A 20745-nucleotide genomic window follows, 5' to 3' on the forward strand; every position below is an offset into this window, starting at 1 on the left:
CTTGCTTACAGAAATTGCTATCATAAGCCTCGCTATGAAGGCTGCATAAAAGAGCCAAGTGCAAGTGCCTTTCCTTGGTCCTCTTTTTGTCTCCCAGCATTCCGGTGAGAAACCTACTTTTCCCACTGGTTTTGCTCCAGGTTCATGATGTTTGAAGACAGCACTTCTTCCCTCTGCTACCCTCCCTCTAACATCGGCATGCTACCCTCAGGCTTATCCTAAGTGAGCATGGCTTATTCCCTCCCAGGTTCCAATCTCATTTAAAGCTCTCTCATTGAGCCCTGCCAACTCCTAATCAAAGATCCTTTACCCCTTTGAGACAGTGGTACTTCATCTGCTGCCACCAGGCCTGGTGTCCTCTAAATGACCCGTTGTCCAACCCACCCCGTTCTGCTGGTAACATCAGGCTTGGAGCCCGGTAGGATTTTCCTCCCTCATCATTCTCTGCAATTGGCAGGATAGCAGAAAACACTGCATGTGCCTCAGATCCCTCAACAAGTCATCCAGAGGCCCTGAAATCTCTCTTACTTGTCCTCAGGCATCATGAGGTACTGATACAGGGCACATACAAAGGTGTAGGTTCCAACAGCTAAAAATTAACACAGATGACCTTCTTGCTGAGCAGCTCTTGAGGGAAAGAAATATTCATGACTTGTGTGTGCAGGGCCCCCAAGGCACAGAAAGCTCTTGGAAGGCCTTCTAGAGCACCTTTGGTAAAATTGCTCAGGAAGCACCTATTAAACCCCAAGTGTTCATAACCTCAAGCATACAGGCAATGACAGCTCTCCTCTGGGATGTTCCCAAGGCTCATAACCAGCATCCAGCTGAGAAGCTCAATGAACATGGCCAATGCCATCCTCTGGAATCAAGCACAGATCAGAGAAATCACTTCACACTCAGAGAAAGGAGGAAATGAGAAAAAACTGATTGTCCACGCTTCCATGGATAACAGGCTGTGAAAGGCTGCACCAGCATCAACTGTGCATGTTTCTCTGGGCCAGGGACCAGCAGTTCATCCAAGGGGAGCAGGGCTGCTGGGCTAGAGCTGAATCTCTTGTTTTTCCGGGTAGGTGTCTCCTGAGCTTGCCCCTCTGGGATGTCCCAGTGCCACAGTGACTCTAGTGCTGAGTTTCTGGCCCTGCACTGCCACTCTCCACCTCCTTGATCATGAGGACCCTGTCTCCCCACAAACCCTGAAGCAGCTGCAGCCCCTCCACACCTCTCCGGGCTGTGTCTGCCCCACTGCCGCACCGTGCTGCCTTCCTGGCTCACCTGGTCCTTGCCCTGGCCCCACTACAGCCCAGGGTGGGTGCTGGCCCCCGCCTGCCTACCTGCGCCCTGCCCTTGCATTGGAGCAGACTGGGCATCCTGGGCTTGCAGGGCCACCAGAAAGAGGGGGAGGCAGCAGATGAGGACCACGACCCCCAGTGCTCACAACATTCAGGCAAGAACTCACTGCTTTTATGAAAAAAAAAAAAAATTTTTCATTTAAAAAATCATCATCTTCTGGTGTAAAGTATCCCTGTTAGTAAAGGGACACCAGGACGGTGTGGGCTGGAGTGAGTCCAGGGAAACCCAGTTCTCCTGTGAAGAGGCCCTGTCAGCCAGAGAGCAGCTGGGACAAGCGGGCAGAGGTGCGGGATCTGTGCCCATGTTCTTGTACAGCTGGGCGAGCTCTGCCACAAAGATCCCTGGTGACAGGCGGCAGCTGTTGTTGAACTTTGTGTTTGCTTGGTCTCTCTCGCCCCTTCCTGCTCCTTATCTGATTCTGCTTTGCCTTTATCTTTAGACTGAGCTTTGAGTTCCCAGAAAGTCTTTATGGGCTTGTCATTGTGCTGCTTGGTCTTCCTGGGTCCTTCTCTACAAAGAGATTTCAAAGAAATCTACTCATGAATTAAGAGCCCAGTTAAAGGACCATAGCACAGAGGTTTCAGCACAGTGCTCCCAGGAGCTGCCTTGGCACTCCAGCACTGTGCAAACACTCCATTGCCAATGCTAAATAACTGGAGAAAAAACTCTTCTTCTCAGCTGTGACATGACTATGCAGCCAATAAGTATTCCAAGCAGGGCACAGGCAAGACTGCTGCAGTTTGTAGGATATAGTTCTTGCTCGGTTCCTAGTGGCCAGCAGTCTCAACCTTTCCTCCAGCAGTGGTCCCTTGCAGGAGCAGAGAGTTACACACTTTTCTGTGCTTGACTCTATGGGTAATCTCAGATTCAGGGTGCTTCAGATGCACAAGGGATTTTGTTTTCAGAGACTAGTGCCTCTGGCTTTGTGTCTTAGGAGCAGGGGACAAGAAGGATCCCTTAAGGTTCTCCTGGAGAAGAGCCTGTGTGCCAGTGAGCAGCTGCACCAGCACTGCCCAGTCTGTTCCTTCAGGCTGCAGGCCAGGGCTGTGTGCTGGAGACCTGCAGTTCATGGAGTCTCATTCATGGAGAGCACTGCAGGGATACAGCACAAATGCTCTTCTTTTTCCAAGTCAAGTGCCAAGCACTCACAACCCTGTAGGTGAAGAGGTATTCAGCCTAAGGCCTGTAGCCTGTCCTAGAGTCCCTGCAGTCTTTTGGCACACTGGACTTCAGTGAGGCACAGGAGCCCTCTGGCTGAGAGGAGTGATATGTCCCTACTGTGCCACATTTGCAAGGCCACTTGTCCAAATCTGGGAGATGCTGGTCCAAGAGGTGATCATGAACTGGGAAGTTGCAAAATCCCTTTCAGTAGAAGGGACCATCAGAGTGTGGATTTCTGGAGCCCTTGCAGTACTTCAGAAGTGTATGAACCCAACAGTGGAGGTGGTTTAAAATGAGCACGTCCATAGATCTCCACTAACTGCAATACTTACAGTGATAATTATGCTGCAAGGTGTGATGTGTACCTCAACAACATCTCAGTTCATCCACACTCAATGTGCCCTTCTCCTTGTTTCTTCCCTCTATGGGAGTTGTGTGTCAAGATAATTTTCCCCCATCCTAGAAAACTGTTTCTGCCATATCACTTACAGTCACTTCAACTAGTCATGAAACACAGAATCATAGAATTGTCAAATTTGTAAAAGATCTCTAAGTTCATAAAGTCCAGCCGTGAGCCTAGCACTACCACCTTTTTCACCACAAAACCACATCCTCAAGTGCCATATCTACAGACTTTTTGAATGCTTCCAGGGACAGTGACACCACCATTTCCCTAGGCAGCCTGTTCCAATGCTTGATAACCTTCATTGTGAAGAAATTTTTTTTAATAACCAGTCTAAAACTCACCTGGTGCAAGAGATCATTTCCTTTTGTCCTGTCACTTGTTACCTGGAAGAAGAGGCCAATTCCCACTTCACTACAATGTCTTTTCAGGTAGCTGTAGAGATGAATAAGGTCTACCCTCAGCCTGCTTTCCTCCAGGTTAACAACCCCAGCTCCCTCAGCTGCTCCTTATCAGACTTGTGCTCCAGACCCTTCACCAGCTCCTTTGCCCTTCTCTGAACACGCTCCAGCATCTCCATGTCTGTCTTGTAGTGAGGGGCCCAAGACTGAACACAGGATTCAAAGTGTGGCCCCACTAGTTCATGCTGGTGACACAGTGATATTTTGTTTGTTGCTCAGTAGTGCTCATCCTAAGTCAAAAGGACTTTTCAGTCTCCTGTGCTCTGCCAGAGAGCAGGTGCACAAGAGGCTGGGGGGAGCATGGCCAAGAGAGCTGATCTGAACTGGCCAAAAGAATATTCCATACCGAAGACCAACGTGTCCAGTATAGAAACTGGAGGAGTTACCTGGAAGAAGGCTGATTGAGGTTCGGGGACAGGGTTTGGCATTAGTTAGCAGGTGGTGAAGAGTTGTCAGTTGTTTCTCTTGGATTCCGTTTCTCTCGGATTCTGTTTCTCTCCTTCTCTTTATAATTACAGTTATTACTATTAGCATACTTAGTATTATTCAGGTTGGATTTTTTTTTTTTTTCCAAATATTAAGATGTTTTAATCTCAATCCACGAGGTTTATTTTTTACTTTGTGTTCTCTCCACCAGAGGGGTTGCAGTGGGGAGGAGTAAGTGATCATCTGTGTGGCACTTAGTTGCCAGCTGGGCTTAAAACACAACAGTTCTTTTTGTCACCCAATGTTGAATCCGAAAAATCGGTCCAAGAAACTGCTCAGAGACCTTTTTATCTTTAAGCAGCAAGGTATTTGTTTATTCAACGTTGGGAGCAAGCCAGCTCACGCTGGACAAACTTGCTCACTGGCTCCTCAGAAAATCAGCACTTTTATACAATTTTCAGATGTGATTAAATGCATATTCAAACGATTACAACATCTATCAATACATATTAATAATAGGCAGAGTATAGGTGGAGCTCAGGCGGAGCTTGGGGCGGTGCTTCTCTTGGCTCCCCATTTCGAGGGGTCGTTCCTATCTTCATCCATAGGGCAGGGGTCTCTAACTCATCTTCCTCAGCTTGACCCTTCTTCTTTTCCATTGTTCTTGACCCGCTCACTGAAGCTTGGAAAAGGCCCTGGCTCCAAACCTATTTCTCCTATTCAAATGTCTACCTGATCCTGCTGTATTTCTAATTTATTACTTCTAAGTCTATTACATGTTCTTGTACTATGCTCTTAAGCTTTGGTCCAGTAAGTAGAACAGAACAAGCACAGATCGTTTTGGATGTTGGTAACTTGTTAGCAGGCCCAAATTTCTTAGTTAACTCTTTTGGGCCTGGCCTCCTGTTTCATTCCCCCCTTTTTGTTTAGAATTTACAAATTCTTTTGTCAAGTTCTAATGGATTTTGATAGGTATTCATCACAGCCCACATTATCTGCATCCTTCTAACCATGATGCTTGATTTGTACCATAGCCAAACAATTAGGACCAGTAGTAGAATCATGCTAGCTCCTAATACCAATATTGGATGTATCAAATAGTGGAACACTTGTGATGCTGTAAGGGAGTATCCTGTAAAGATGTCCCACCAGTCATGCTCTCCCACTTTTTCTACTTTGGTTAAAAACTTTTTATGTTTTCAGTGTCGTGTTCCACTTGCCTGAGCATTCATTTAGTCGTTCCGTTTACTTCCTGGACCAGTTTTTCTATATCAGGATGTTTAAGCATTGTTTTAAAAGATTAGTGTTCATTCCTATCTGCAATTTTGGCACATCGTGATACGTTGTATAATCAGCTTCAATCAGTTGTCTAGTAGTCACTAGAATGATATAATCAAAGTCACAGCCTATTATTTTAGTAAAACAAAAAATTAGTACCACTCACTACTTCAGGACAAGTATCTATGGTAAAATTAACACAAAAGATTCTAACACATGCATATCCATTTCCTACGTAGTAGACTTGTGATTGGGTTTTAGCATGGCGGAGCATTTCAAAGGTACACACACTATCTTCAGCATCTAAGCATAAATCTTCATTTCTTACGACAGCATTTTCACAGATATATCCTAATTGTCCTTTAGGAATACATGCCTCAGTACGGACTGATTGTCACTTTTTCTTGGTGTGATTATAACTTGCCCAAACATTATGGTCTATGGGTCTGACAATTACGTTTTGGTGTATGGCTCCTAATGTCAGGATATGAAAGATGGTCTTTTCTTATCTGCACTGATAGTGAGTACATAAACTTCAATTTGTTCATGTTGAGGATTGCAAGTGAAGTTTCCTAACTGCCACCACGCTTGGTAATTTTTCTCAAATTGTGTAGTAGAACTGTTTCTAGCTATTATTTCTCTTACCTCCTGTGGTAATATTCCTGAGGTTCCTTCCCTTAATATTCTTGCAGCTACAGATTGTACTCACTGTTGAGTTTGGAGACATTGTATTGCAAGTGCAAACCTTTTATGGATGATACCAGCATAGTCAATAATCTTGGTGAAATCTTTTGCAGTGTGGTTAGCTACTAATGTTAACAATTTAACTGCCAATGATTGTGTTTCTGCCAAAGTGAGCAAAGATGATCTTAAAGGGACTTTGAATTTTCCTAGATCAGATGTAACAGCACTTAGTTTATTCACTAATACTTCTTGATCTATGGTGTTTGATACACTTAATCCTGTGCCAAACCATCTGGTTGCATCTCTTTGAATTCTGGTACAAGGGGATCTGGCCATCATCTCTGCATGCCAGCCTTTAAGGCTTTGTTGAATACAGGGCTGACAATCTTTTTGTATGTTTGGTATGTTTACTTGAAGGTTTATTCGAACCCTCTTCAGTGAATATGTGGGATCTAACAACAGCTTCTGCTCATTTGTGTGTCTAATCATGTAAGGTCCAGCATAAGTTAAATTGTGGACACTCTCACAGACTAAAGAAGGAGTTGTAGAACTGGTGGTGGTCTTAGGCAATGGGGTGGTAGGAGATTTGCTGGTTGGAAATCTCCTGGTTATATTTCCTTCCCTGAATGTCCACTGACACATCACAGAAACTGATTTATCTAGAGTGAAGGTGTGCCAACACTGATCAGCCACTAATTACATTTCACAGTGACATCAATTTTGGGTGACCATCTAATCTGTGCCTATTAAAACACTTGCATCATATGGGGTACCAGGATTTTACCAATTATTCAGTACCCTTGTTCCTTGGAGGACTATAACAGATGCATTGTATTGGTTCAGTTCAGATGAATTCAGAATATCTGTATTTATAGCAAATCATAGACTAGAATTCCCATTATAGGCCTGAGACCATAATAATTTTTGGGCAAGAGTTTGATTTAACACTAATGTACTTATCAGTCCAAAGATCAGCATTGAGGAGGCTTGATAGTAGATAATTCCTTTCCTGAGGTCCATGCTTCCTCTGGAACCCTCTTGACTCGAGAGCAGTGGATCCATGTGGGTTTCTCTTTCACCCGGATCGTGTGAAGGTGGTCATCAGCACCTGCTGGGGTCCATCCCACTTCTCCCATAGTGGATCTCCTGAAAGATTCTTAACATATACCTGATCACCAGAGTTGAATGGATGTAACTTACAATCAGGCTGCTTGGGTTGGTGTTCTAACACCACTGTAGCATTTTTCTGCAATTGTTTTCCTACAGCCGTAACATGATCGTACACATATTGATTACTGATTTGATCTACAGCTTCACTATTCACAGTTTGCATCATGTAGAATTTCAAATGGACTCAGTTTCCCTTTTGATCTTGGCTTGACCCTTAGCCTGATTAAAGCAATAGGTAAAGCTTGATACCAATGAAAATTTGTTTCTTGACATATTTTAGATTCATCTTTTCTACTTGCCCATTTGCTTGGAGTCTGTAGGACATATGGAGTTGCCAATTGATTTTTAGTGCTTTACTTATTGCTTGTACAATTCATGTACAAAAGTGTGAACCTCTATCTGAAGAGATGCTCTTAGGCATTCCAAACCATGGTATAATCTCATTCAACAAGACTTAAACCACTCCTTTTGATTAATTTTTTTTTCTACATGGGAAAGCTTCAGGCCATCCAGAAAATGTGTCAGTCAAAACTAAGAGATAACAGGACCCTCTCCCCCCTTTTCTTGGGAGCTCAGAGAAATTAATTTGCCAGATTTCACCTGGGAAATGCCTTTTGTTTATTGCCCCTTGCTGTATTTTTGTTCCAGTATTTCAGACAAAGTCCACATTGAGATGTGACTTGCTCTATTGTGATAAATAAATTTGGTCCTGCTACTCTAGTCCTTAAATGCTAATAAAGTGAGTCTAAGCCCCAATAAGTTTTATCATGTTTTACTTTTACAAATTACCACACTAATTTCTCTAATAGTATTAACTGACCTGTTTTTAGTTAACCTCACCCATTGTCTAACACCTTACCTTCATTTTCATGTATCCACTTATAATCTGTTTCTTGATATTCTACCTGTTGATCTGTGTCCAGTTTTTCTAGCACTAAAGCTGCTACTGATAGTTCTTTACTTCTTGCAGCAGCTAATTCAGCTTCTGCATCAGCTTTTCTGTTTCTTATTTCCAGGACAGTGTTACCTTTCAGGTGTCCTTGGCAGTGCATAATTGCCACCTGAGAGGGGAGTTGTACAGCTTCTAATAATCATAGAGTTTCTTCAGTATATTCCACAACTTTTCCTTGAAGAGTTAAAAGTCCTCTTTTTTCCAAATTGCTCCATGAGCGTGAACTATGCCAAAGGCATATTTGGAGTCAGTCCAGGTGTTAATTTGTTTTCCTTCTGCCAATCCTAAAGCTCGAATGAGAGCCATCAGTTCTGCTTTCTGGACTGAGGTTCCTGCGGGCAAAGGATTTTATTTGATTACCTCAGTAGTGGTGGTTGCAGCATACCCAGGAATCTTCACACCTTGTCTTATGAAACTGCTGCCATCGGTAAACCAGTCTTCTGCATCCAGGAGTGGTTCTTCTTTAAGGTCCAGGCAGCTGGAGTGCACTGCTTCAATGGTTTCCAGGCAGTCCTGCCCAACAGGTGCAGCCGAGATTCTTCTTTCTAGGAATGAAGCTGGGTTAACAATGTTAGTCACCTGAATGGTTATGTCATCTGATTCAGCCAAGATTACCCGATATTTCAGAAATTGGGAGGGTGACAGCCAATGATTTCCTTTCTGTTCCAGTACTGTAGATACTGTGTGGGACACTAACACAGTCATTTTCTGTCCCATTGTAAATTTCCCGGCTTCTTCTATATTTATGATCATTGTTGCTACTGCCCTTAGGCAGGTGGGCCATCATTTGCTTACTTTATCCAATTGCTTGGAGAAGTAGGCTACTGTTCTTTTGTATGGCCCTTGTTGCTGAGCCAGGACCCCCAGAGCCATTCCTTGTCGTTCATGCGAGAACAACCAAAAGGGCTTCGTTACGTCAGGCAAACCCAACGCCGGAGTCCTTATGAGTTCTCATCTCAGTTGTTTGAAGGCTCCACTTGCTTCGGGAGTCCAGATGAGGTTGAGATGAGTCATTTTCAGCAGGTCATATAAAGGTTTTGCAATTAGCCCATACTGATATATCTATAAACAACACCAACCTGTCATTCCTAGAAAGGCTTGAAGGTTTCTCACCCTCTGTGGTTTCGGTGTCTGGCAGACAGTTTCCTTTCTTGTTGTCCCCAGTGATGATTGTCCTTCAGATTCTTTGTAATCCAGGTACACCACTTGTTTCTGCACCGGAAGTGCTTTCTGTTGAGAGACTTGATACTCATTTAAGTCCATAAAGTTTAAGAGGTTTACTGTCCATTGGGCACATTCTTCTTGTTTTTCAGTAACAATCAATAGATCATTCACATATTATAAAAGTACACCCTTTCCTGGTGGTGACTGCCATTGTCCCAATTCTTTAGCTAATTAATTCCCAAAATTGTGGGAATATTTTCTAACCCTTAAGGTAACACTGTCCAAATGAGATGAGTTTTCTTTCCTGTGGTAGGATTTTCCCACTTGAAGGCAAATATCCTTTGACTTTCCTGTGTTAAGGGAAGGCAGAAAAAGGCATCTCTTAAGTCTAATACTGTGAACCAAATTATACTTTCTTTTAATATTGTTAATAAGGTATATAGGTTTGCAACAGCTGCATGTATGTTTTAGCTATTTTATTTACTGGTCTTAAATCCCGAGCCAACCTATGTGTTCCATTTGTCTTTTTGACTGGTAAAATTGGGGTGTTGCAATCTGATTCACACTCTACAAAACCTTAATTTCAAAAAGTTGTCTATTATTGGCTCAATTCCCCTTCTATCTTCCAGCCTCAGTGCATATTGCTTCCTAACTACTGGGTTTGCTCCTGGCCATAATTCTATTTCAATGGGAGCTACCCTTTATGGCTTTCCTGGTGTTTCAATAGCTCAAACTCCTGGGTATACCTGATCTAAAATTTGATTGACATTTGCATTACCCTGGCTTGGCTCCACATAGCTCATTGCTAAACTTAGAGCTGCTATTAATTGTTCTTCCTTTACCTTAAGTTCAATTTTACCTTGTTTGAATTCTATTACAGCTCCCAGATTATCTAGTAAGTCTCTGCCCAATACGAGTTGGATAAATTTGGTAAATACAAAAACTGATGCACTCCCATTTGTTTTCCAATTTTGAACTTTAGGGGTTTCAAAAGAAAGCTTTTCTGATTGGCCAGTGGCACTCACAACTTAAACATATTTATCACTTTTAGGTATTAATTCAAAACAGAAAATGTAGCCCTGGTATCAATTAGAAAATGTAATTCTTCTTTTTCTTCCCCTAGCTTAATTTTTACCAGCAGGTCCCCTAGCACTGGCCTGCCGGCCCCCCCTTTACTCAATACTCTGTAAGCAACAACAGCCTCTCCTGTGCCTGTATTTCCACCTGTTAATTCAGGGCATTCTTGCTTCCAGTGTCCCTCTTTTCTGCAATATGCACACTAGTTCTGACCCAGCCTTTTCTGTCGGGGAGGCAAACCTTACATCTGTTACACAAGGCTCATACATATAACTAACAGTTGCAAAACTGACAAATCTTAATTCTAGGTCTTATCCAAAGTGATGTGCTTATAGTTAACTCTTCAGCACTACCTCTCATATAGCAACTCTTAGCATGATAATACCTTTAACTATGTGCTCCTGGATGTTTCAAGGTAAGCAAGATATATCAGGTACACAATAACAATATTTGGCCAAATACAAACAAAACCAGACTAGAGGGGATATTCCCCTGGGAGAGCGTCCTCTTCCGTGTTCCCTGCGAGACGGTGTCCCGCCTCGACTCACGGGTACCCAGAACCAGAATAAACAAAACCAGAAACCAGATACAAATACCTTTTATCAATAGGCAGTGTTCTTGTCCAGCCCCCACAAGAAGCCACCGAAGAAGGGAGCCCCTTCAGGTAAAAAGACTTACCCAAGGGCGCCCAAGGGGGTCCCGTCCTCCGGGGGATTCCGCAGCCGGGTGGAGAAGGTGTGCTGCCGCGGTCGCCAAATGAATCCGAAAAATCGGTCCAAGAAACTGCTCAGAGACCTTTTTATCTTTAAGCAGCAAGGTATTTGTTTATTCAACGTTGGGAGCAAGCCAGCTTGCGCTGGACAAACTTGCTCACTGGCTCCTCAGAAAATCAGCACTTTTATACAATTTTCAGATGTGATTAAATGCATATTCAAACGATTACAACATCTATCAATACATATTAATAATAGGCGGAGTATAGGTGGAGCTTGGGGCGGTGCTTCTCTTGGCTCCCCATTTCGAGGGGTCGTTCCTATCTTCATCCATAGGGCAGGGGTCTCTAACTCATCTTCCTCAGCTTGACCCTTCTTCTTTTCCATTGTTCTTGACCCGCTCACTGAAGCTTGGAAAAGGCCCTGGCTCCAGGCCTACTTCTCCTATTCAAATGTCTACCTGATCCTGCTGTATTTCTAATTTATTACTTCTAAGTCTATTACATGTTCTTGTACTATGCTCTTAAGCTTTGGTCCAGTAAGTAGAACAGAACGAGCACAGATCGTTTTGGATGTTGGTAACTTGTTAGCAGGCCCAAATTTCTTAGTTAACTCTTTTGGGCCTGGCCTCCTGTTTCAATGTGGATCACAAAAGGTCAAGATAACAGCAGATCTGAGCCAACTGTGATAAACCAAATTTGTTTTAAGCATTTGGTTTATTAATTTAGTAGTTGCTTGTCATGTTGCTACATTTACTCTCAAGAGTTCCTATGTGTGTGCTTGGACGTGCTTTATAAAATGCAGTTCTTGCAGTGTGTGTTGCTGTGGTGATGTTTATCCTCGAGGGAGTCTGGGCTAAGACTACCACTGTATCGTTCTTTCCAGTAGTGTCTGATGATACGATAAATCGCCAGTCATGAACCTAATCTGCCAATCTCTGCATTGGCATCTCGTCTGTACTTCAGGCGCGGTCTAGTGGGAACTATCAGTAATAACACCTCTCACTGTTTCTCCATGGGGAGTTCCAGCACTCAGAGGGCGTGTGTACTCCTTGAGTACTGCATTCAGTTTTTGGGCCCCTCACTTCAAAAAGAACATTGAGGTGCTGGAGCATATCCAGAGATGGGCAACAGAAATGAAGAGGAGTCTAGAAAACTCGTCTTACGAGGAATAGTCTTGAGAAGAGAAGGCTCAGGGAGGACCCCACAGCTCTCTACAACTATGCAGAGGGAAATTGTAGTGAGGTTGGGCCATCTCTTCTGCTATGCCTGCACTGAGAGGGCAAGAGGAAGTGGCTTTAAACTGAGACGAGAGATTCAGATTAGATATTAGAAAAGATATTTTCACTGTTAGAGTGGTCAGGTATTGGAATAGGTTGCCTAGTGAGGTGGTGGAGTCACCTCCCTGGAGGTGTTTAAGAGGTATCTGGATCTGGGTGATAGAGTTCAGTGGTTTAGACATTACAGTGGTGGTGCTGGGTGGACAGTTAGACTGGATGATCTTGTAGGTCTTTTCCAATCTTGATTATTCTGTGATATTCTATGATTAATACTAAAGGACTTGTGAAATTTTCTATCAGGTCGGAAAGTTGAATTTGGCTTTTGTTACTCCCACTGTTACCCAAGGAATCTGTTCTTTCTGGATGTTTGTTTTATATTCTTTCATTGGAGGGTGATTCAGTCTGTATCATAACTCTGTTGTCTTTGCACCTTCTCCTTCAGCATTAAAATATAAAAATTATCCTACCTAGACTTCACTTTCCATTATCAGTGACAGCACAATCTAGCTAGCTAGCTAATATCTTTGGAAAATTTCAGGCTCATTTTAACATTCATATAAAATGGGTTATCTCTATGAAGTAGTTTTTCTGGTGCTTTTAAAATCACAAATAACTGAAAAATATTGAGACTGCATTGCACTGGTATAAATAAATTTCTTCAAAGCCTGTTAAAGATTACTGTAATTAATGGTGGTGAAGGGTTGTGCTTACTACTTGTCAATGTTTTTGGAAAATATATTTACAATACAGAAGTGAATTATTTGATATCTTTATATATTTGTTGTCTTTCACACACAGAAACAGAGGGGGCTTTTGCTCACAGATCTGCCATTGGACCCAACTTCTAATTGAATGGAAATTTTGCAAATGTAAGACAGCTTCATTTACAATGTCTGTTCAATAATTTAATTTTTCATGTCAAAATTATTTCAGTTCTGTAAATATTATGAAGTGTGCATAAAGGCATAATATTATGAAGGCATACCTGGGAGACATACACTAATGTTACCATTCAGTGTACACAGCACACGCCCAGAAACAACTCAAAATTATAACTCAGAAAAAAAAAAGGCAGAGGAAACCTGGAGGGAAATATTTGAATATAATGAAAAAGATTAGTGAAATTCCTTGAACAAATATGTGCTGTTTTTAAAGACTGGATAAACAATAAAATGATTAGGAAAAGAAAAACCAAAAAAACCCCCACAAAAAACCAAACCTAGCAGAAGTACATGTAAAAGAGAAAAAGTATTACAAGATTGAATATTTTATACTAAATATATTTAGAATATAAATGAAAGATAGATGACATTTTAAATTATGTGTATATGGATTATAAGAACACATCGATAGAAGACCTCCATTTTTGAGTTTAAACCAGCCTGAGAGATTAGAATGAGATTCTTGCAGTCTTTTGGCATGTTAGCTGTTTTCTGCTGTTATAAGCAGGAAAACAAACTAGATGTGTGGATCAGTTCCTAAATACCAAGTTCAAAATGAAAAAAATCTTCCTTCATTTGACATAATGGGAAATTGTCTAGAAGTTTAGTGTAGACTGATCTGAGGCAGACAGTTTTGTCTAAATCAGCCCTTCCAAGTTCTATGTATTTAAGGTAAGACCAGTATAAAAATAGTTAATTTAGAGTTAGATCAGGGATTTCTTCAGTGTTCCATGAGCACTGATTTAACCACAGTATAGACATACTCAGGTACCTGAAACCAGATTAATAACCAGATTGATAAAGTATAAGTAAATAATTTCAAGGGCAGTTTCCCTCAAACCATTTCTAATAAAACAGTTGAAGCAGCAAATCCTCCAATCAAAGAGACGAGAACAAACTTGGATGGTTTATGCTTTGAGTTAGTGCCATTGAAACAAAGATTAATACTGTGATTATTGCTGTTAACTTTTTCTTGCCCTTTCTTCTTATTACTCACATTTGTGTCTTTCAGGTTGGAATCTGGAATTGCCCCATCTTTCTGCTCCTCTCAAAGATGAAAGAATATTTTTTTTTTTATGAAATACATTGAAACAGTATAAAAATAATTTAAATTGGTGTTGTATGGGGTTTTTTTGTTTGTTTCACCTTACAGGAACCCCTTATTTATATTGGTGTTGAGTCAGGTCAGGTCATTCTCTAGAAAAAGAAACAAGGAGAAAGCATTTGTTATGCGGTATCTGCCTTCAGACTCCCTCTTCTCAGTGAACATTGAAAGTACTAATTTGAAGATCAATCAGCATGCCTTTTGCTCTTCTCTGACTCATTCTCTTCAGAATGCTTTGGAAAACAAATTGTAAATTGATGAAGAAGCCTGTGCAGCCTTGCGATTAGATGCACTTAATGGAACAGAAAAAGTACCCTGCTGTTATGTTACAAGGCTAGGTACTTAGTTTTTGTTTTAAACCTGTTTGATGCAAAGGATTTCAGTTGCAGGTCAGATGTTATAATTCAGAGGAGATGACACGTTATCTATTTTTTCATTTCAAAAGCACTGCAGTTTGCTCTTTGTGTATTACGAATACAGCAGGGTTTGGATTGCTTTTCAGTTAACTGGTGTGCTTTTGCTGCTTCACGTAGTCCTTTTAAAACATTCCAGGTTGGCTAATTTATTTGCAGTAGTAGTAGGCTTCCTGACCCTACACCAACGAACACTACAGTGTTTTTGTTCCACACAGGTGAGAAAAATGGCAGAGCAGTCAGTACTGGACAGAAGCAACAACCTGTTCACCCAGCCTGATGAGCAGGACATCAGGTCTGACTTGAGGCTAAGATTTTTGGATGACCTATTTTGGAAAATAAAATTTAATGCTCTTTTTCTTGCTGTCTTCTCCTAATCTCTCACCTACTATGGCTTCAGGGCTTCACCTCTTCAAAAGACCTCAGTTCTACAGGATGCTGAGCAATCCACTGTTCTTGCCTAATCTGACAGAAAGCTTGAGGCTCAGTGCCATGCCTTTGATAGGACTCTGTGTAGGCTAAAACTTTAGTTGTGTTTGCAAATGACAAGTTAGCTTGCAGTGCTTTCACTGCTGTAAAAAGGAGCCCAAGCCTTCATTCATGCCTGGTATTGTGATGCTATCCAGCTTGCTGCTTAATTAGGCTGTAGAATTTTTGTTTTATTTATTGTTTTCAAATAGGTACAGTGAGCTGCACTGATTTTCAGATTTTCTTCAGCCACAAAAAGCATTTGCCTAAACCAGCCACACAGCTCCCTGGAGAGAGATGAGATCCAGCTTATACTTCAGCTCAGAGAAATCTTTTCGTTCCTGTTACCTCAGTGCAGTTTTGCAGACCTTCACAGAAAATACTCTGTTCTGATGTGGCACGTTTATTTCGTAAAATAGGAAGTCACAGTGGTTTTATACACATTTGTCTGTACTTGGTCTTATGGAAGAGCCTGGCAGAGGTTTCATTTAGTTACATTTTCTTTTTTATAAGGATTATTTGCCAAGAAACATACAATTGAAGGGCTAGTGGGTAAGATTACTAAAATAATCTTGCTCTCCAGCTACTCATATTTTCAAGCTAATAAACAGATGTCATAGTTATTAAACTCTTGAGGAGAGCCCTAGGAGCCGCCCTGTTGTTGCTTTTCATATCCTTTTATGCAGTGCTATTACTCTTTAGCAAAGACACATTAATGACATCTACAATAGTGACTTCACGAAACGTTTCTTTGAATTTCCTTAACTGTCTTTACTTTAAAACTTCTCTAAGCTTCAAACTTAAAGGAAGAGTTTGTCTAGACAGGTGCTTCTGGATTATCTGCATGATTCAACAAGAATATTAATATTAATATGCTATTTAAACATCTATTTAAAATACATGAATAATTATTCTCCTTAGGCATAATTTAGGCATATAACAATTTAGGCATATAACAATGTCAACCTTAGAGTTATGAATTTCTGGGTACTTGGAGAACACTTCTCCCTTGTTAGTGCATGCTGTGTAGCTGCAGCACAGGGAGTAACACAGAGAGGTTTGTTGCAGGAGGCGAGTACAACTGACTCCCTCCCCTCAGATGGCCATGGGTCGCTGTCACATGTTCAGGCAGAGGTGCTCATTTGCTACAGATGTGGTATGATTGCTTTTCATGCAAGATGACCCTGGTAGCTCCAATTTCCAAATTCAAACAGGAGCCCACCTGGGAGCAGCCAGGCCTGATGATTTCTTCTCCAGCAGAAGGGAGATGAGCTCTGCTGTGGAGCTGTCACTCTCTGCTGTGCTAGGCAGCAAACTCATCCCAGATGGTGAGTATTATTTTGATGAGGCTTTATTTATACCCTCATGAGCAAATGCTAAGGAACACCAGGCTGGGCCCTGAGTCTCCTGAAGCTTTTACATTCTGTTTTTTTTTTCTGTGTGTGTCTCCATTAATGGTATTAATACCATTTTCATGCTCATACATATTTTACCTATGTAAACTGGGAATGAAAGCAACCCTCTTATGGTTAGTAATGTCTCTATATCCTATGTGAGGACCCCACGCCTTGCTCTGAGACTGTGTACATGCTATGTTTTTCACACTAAAGCATGCTGAGAGGTTCTTCCAAACCACAGCAGATATTTCTGAACTTTAACAGGTAGTATTTCTCATATGCCTCTTGAGTAAAGACAGACTCCTAGTTTCTTAACAGTACTTCTTATAGACCTTTGAGATAAATAAAAATTACCAATATAATTCTAGAATTGACTACATTTTTATTACCTAGCAGTTTGTGACAACTCAACAAAGATCTCTAGGAAATTATGTTCCCTGCAGAAGTTGGGAGTCCATTTTTTTAGTAATTTCTAGCTTTGTAAGACAAAATCTAGGGCTGATTCAGGATAAAACACTGTCTTTAAGGCTTTATGTATCAAGGAGGAGAAGGAGGAGGAGGAGAAGTGTTTCCGTTGTTTATTCAATCCATTGGCAGCTGTCTAGAGGTGTCCAGGAGCCTTTATGACCCATCTCCAAGATCAAATATGGCTATAATATATAATAGATTCAGCACAATTTTAAAATTTTTTTGAGTATTTTTGCTGGTGTTGCTGTGCTGTGCTTGCCTCACTAGGTGGCAAACTTCACAAACTGTAGCTGGCTGGATTTTTTTTTTGCAGACCTTTAACCTCAAATAAAATAGCATGTGCTGGGAAAGCTTTGCTTGGACCTCATCCAAATAATATTTGCTTCCTTTCATGTGCAAAAAAGGATCTATTAGTGCTATAATTCAATCATTTTCTTTTCTGGACTCATCTGTGAAAAGCCCATAGCTGCTGCAATGGAGTATTTACTTTCTGTGTGTAGTGGTCTTTGAGATTATTGAGTAAGCAACTGGAAAAATGCCCCCTTTTTTCATATTTAAAAAAGAAACACCTCACATCAACTGTATTCATGAAACTCAAGCCTGGTTTGTTGATGCATAGATCAATCATTAGTTAAAATAAGAAAGAAGCATTGCCATTTCTTTCTGAATAATAAATATCTTCCGGTGCTACCATTTGTTCAATATCATTATAAAGTGCAAGGAAAGCATATGGCATTCTTCATACTAGAAAAACAAGGGGCATCTTCAAGAAACTTAAGAGGTCCCTCCAGCATATAACTCAAATGACTTCTGTGTTTCAGCAACTGTGCAATCTGATTTAAGTAGTGATGGCAGAATAAGTAGCTGGGTGGAATAGAGAGCAGGATCTGCCTTGCAACCCCATGGATGAGTGACGTTTTTACTAAGCATCAGTGGGCTTTTCAGAGGAACTTGTGTCTCAGGAGCATTTGGAAGGAAACAAAATGGATGTCTGATGCACAAAGACACTAAGAAAAGGGTTTATAGCATAAGGAGCTGTGGCAGGTCAGCCTGACCTTTATCAGGAACTCCAGAAGTACTTGTTATCACAAGTATAAGACATTGTGCATTTAATGTGCATATTTTTTGTTGTTTGTTTTGTGGTGTTTCTCACAGTAGGAAATGAGAAAGATGGAGAAAGAATCAAGAAGCAACAGAGATATTTTAATACAGGACTTGATAACAACCAGAGAGGTTCAGTCTCTGGGATGACAGTTTGGTTGAAACTGTTGTTGCAGCTGTTAGGCTTACTTTAAAGACATTGAATTTAGACAAAGAACAAAGCCCCTCTATGCCACAGCAAGTAAGTCCTCTGTGGGAATTTTTGGGGGTCTGTGATGAAGAGATTGCTGCCTCATTAGCAAGAATGAAGTGTGTTCAGGGGGAAGACTGAAACCAGTCGGGTTGGTGAAGCCCTGTGGTCTGAACGGAAATTCGCACTTCTGAGTGGTCATGATGACAAACTGTGCATCCAGTGGCAGGTCACTTAATTATTCTGTGCCTCTGTTTATTTGCACTGCCAACTGTGAGATCCTGAAACAATAACAAGGGATGTTTTAAAATCTTTTTGAACTGGAGGACCTAAACCTTCAGGGTTCATTTAAAATGAGAAAAGCATATTGGCTTTCTGTGGGAGAACTTTGTTAATCCTCTTCTTTTCGGACCTCACCTCTCCCCCTCCCTCATGTATTTCTTCACCCTTTAACCTGCATCCTCAGTAGACCTCTTAATATGATCTCCTGGTGTGATCATTTTCACATTATCTATGTTTTCTATCTCCTCATTGCTGCTCTCTCTATATACTCTTCATATTCCCCATATAGTCTGTTGATCCTGTCTGAATTTGTGTTCATCTTAATCATGTTATCTCCCAAGGTTTAAGGTGAGATTTCCTCCACAATCTGGCCCTGTTGTTGCCTCCTCTTTTTCCCCATGTGCTCCCTGCATGCACCCAACCCATTTTTTCATCTATGCCAGCGGTTTGTGATGTGGCAGCCATATTTCCTGGGAGAAAACTGGCCCCGAACAAAGCAAAGCAAAACAGTAGGAGCATGTAGCCTTCCTGGGCAGGCATAGGGATCTTTATACAAGCCTCACTGGGGCTAAAATGGGAGACTAAGACACTGTATGTGAGAGTACAAGTGCACTGGGAGGAAAATGTTCCTCTCCTAGTTGATAAGAGGGGCTCAAAGCACAGAAATGGGGAAAGGTTTTGAAATGGTGGGCTTCAAGGTCTGCTGTCCTTATAAGAAGAATGAGAAAGTTTGGACTTTATTAACTCACCACCTGGGGAAAAAATGGAGAGCAAAGATGGTACCTGGATATCGTGTTTGACAAGCGTCTGGGACACCAAGATGTTGGTGTCAGAAGGGAGATGGTGTCTTTTCAGGGCAATCCCTTGCAGCCAGCTCTGGAAGAAGAAAGAAGGAGGGCCATCTGGCTCCAACTTGGCTCATGCAGTCAGTTTGTGAGGCAAGATGAAGCGAATACTTAAAGGCATGAGGAGAAGGGACATCAAAGCCAAAGAACTGCAAAAATGTTGGGAATTTATTTCAGAGAAAGGTGGAAGAAGATTGAGGTGCATGTGTGGAGCTGAATGCAGAGAAAGAAGCTGGTAAGGAGGCACATCCATTGAGGCCCCTGCGCTGGGCTGTGTACGTGCTGACTGTGGGCAGTGTTTGGAGTGCGGGGAGGGAACAGTGCCAGGGCTCAGCCCTCCCTCCTCAGGGCATGGTACCCTATCTGGGGGAGGCGTCAGCGCACCCAGACTGCAGGAGTGGTGGAGTCCCACATCACCTGCCATGAGGGAATATCAGGCCATAAGGGTTTAGGTCTGCCTCTTCTCATGCTGACCGTGATCTGCTCTGCTGGCCAACACAACCAGTGCTTCACAAGGTGCTGACTCAACTGGGCCTTCCTTCCCCTGTGGCACAGGCTTTGGGCTGCCTTTTACAGCTGACATCAACAGTGGTGGTTCCTCTGCCCTTACAGACTGTGCCTGTTGATGGAACAAATTGAAGCAATCTGCAGTGCCCTCACAGGCCAGGATTTTCCTTTGGATCCTATCCTGATGAGGCCAATATGTTTACCAAAGGCAAGAAAGTTTAAGAAAAACAGATGAGTGTTTACTGATGTTCCATGCAATCTGAGAGGCTCCCTGCTGGAGAAAGGGAATGCTTAGCCTGGGCACCACAGGAGGCTGTAGACAGAAATTGCAAGTAGCAGCACAGTGAAGACTTTTTCTGCCTTTTTGAGGCCATGCAATTTGCAGTGTGTAGTGTCATGCACAGTTGAAAAATACCCTAATCAACACCAGTCTGTGTGATCCTTCTGGATTTTGGCAGACTCATGTTTTTTCAGAACAAGTAGTTGGGCTAAAGTACATGTGTTTGACACATGTGGCTCAGCCTGTGTGCAGAAAATGCAAAGACCACCAAAACCCACTCTGCTCTGTGCCTTTTCTGAAGCCACACACTGAATTTTCATTTGTGATTTTCATTGCCTGTAACTCTTTACTGTCCTGCTGTGACCAGCTTTATGGCTGGTGTGCTTGAAAATGTTGGAAATAAAACCTGTTAAAGGCAATGGCTGTCCTTTTCAGTGGAATTATGAGGAACCAATTTACTTAGAAATTCATGTTTTGGCACAGAAAGTGTTTGTAAACCTTCTAACAAGGTTTACACTTCTTTTAACACTTCTTCCCTCACTTCGCTATCCACTTAGCCTCATGCTTGCATCTGCATGCTGTTTTATCAGTATAGCTTTGCAGAAGAAAAAGGACCTATAGTAAATACAA

At 41.9% G+C, this 20745-nt stretch overlaps 1 long non-coding RNA gene across 1 annotated transcript; it reads left to right on the plus strand.

Moving 5' to 3' along the window:
* The first annotated feature begins 33 nt into the window (after positions 1 to 33).
* On the plus strand, positions 34 to 14181 carry LOC127461022 (uncharacterized). The gene is made up of 4 exons (XR_007899954.1): positions 34 to 104; positions 806 to 1066; positions 12917 to 12987; positions 14072 to 14181. It is a non-coding gene; the product is annotated as an uncharacterized LOC127461022 (long non-coding RNA).
* Positions 14182 to 20745: the final 6564 nt, after the last annotated feature.

Source organism: Manacus candei, unplaced genomic scaffold (assembly GCF_025592945.1).
Source record: "Manacus candei isolate 608988 ecotype Guabito, Panama unplaced genomic scaffold, ASM2559294v1 h1tg000093l, whole genome shotgun sequence".
Taxonomy (NCBI): Eukaryota; Metazoa; Chordata; class Aves; order Passeriformes; family Pipridae; genus Manacus; species Manacus candei.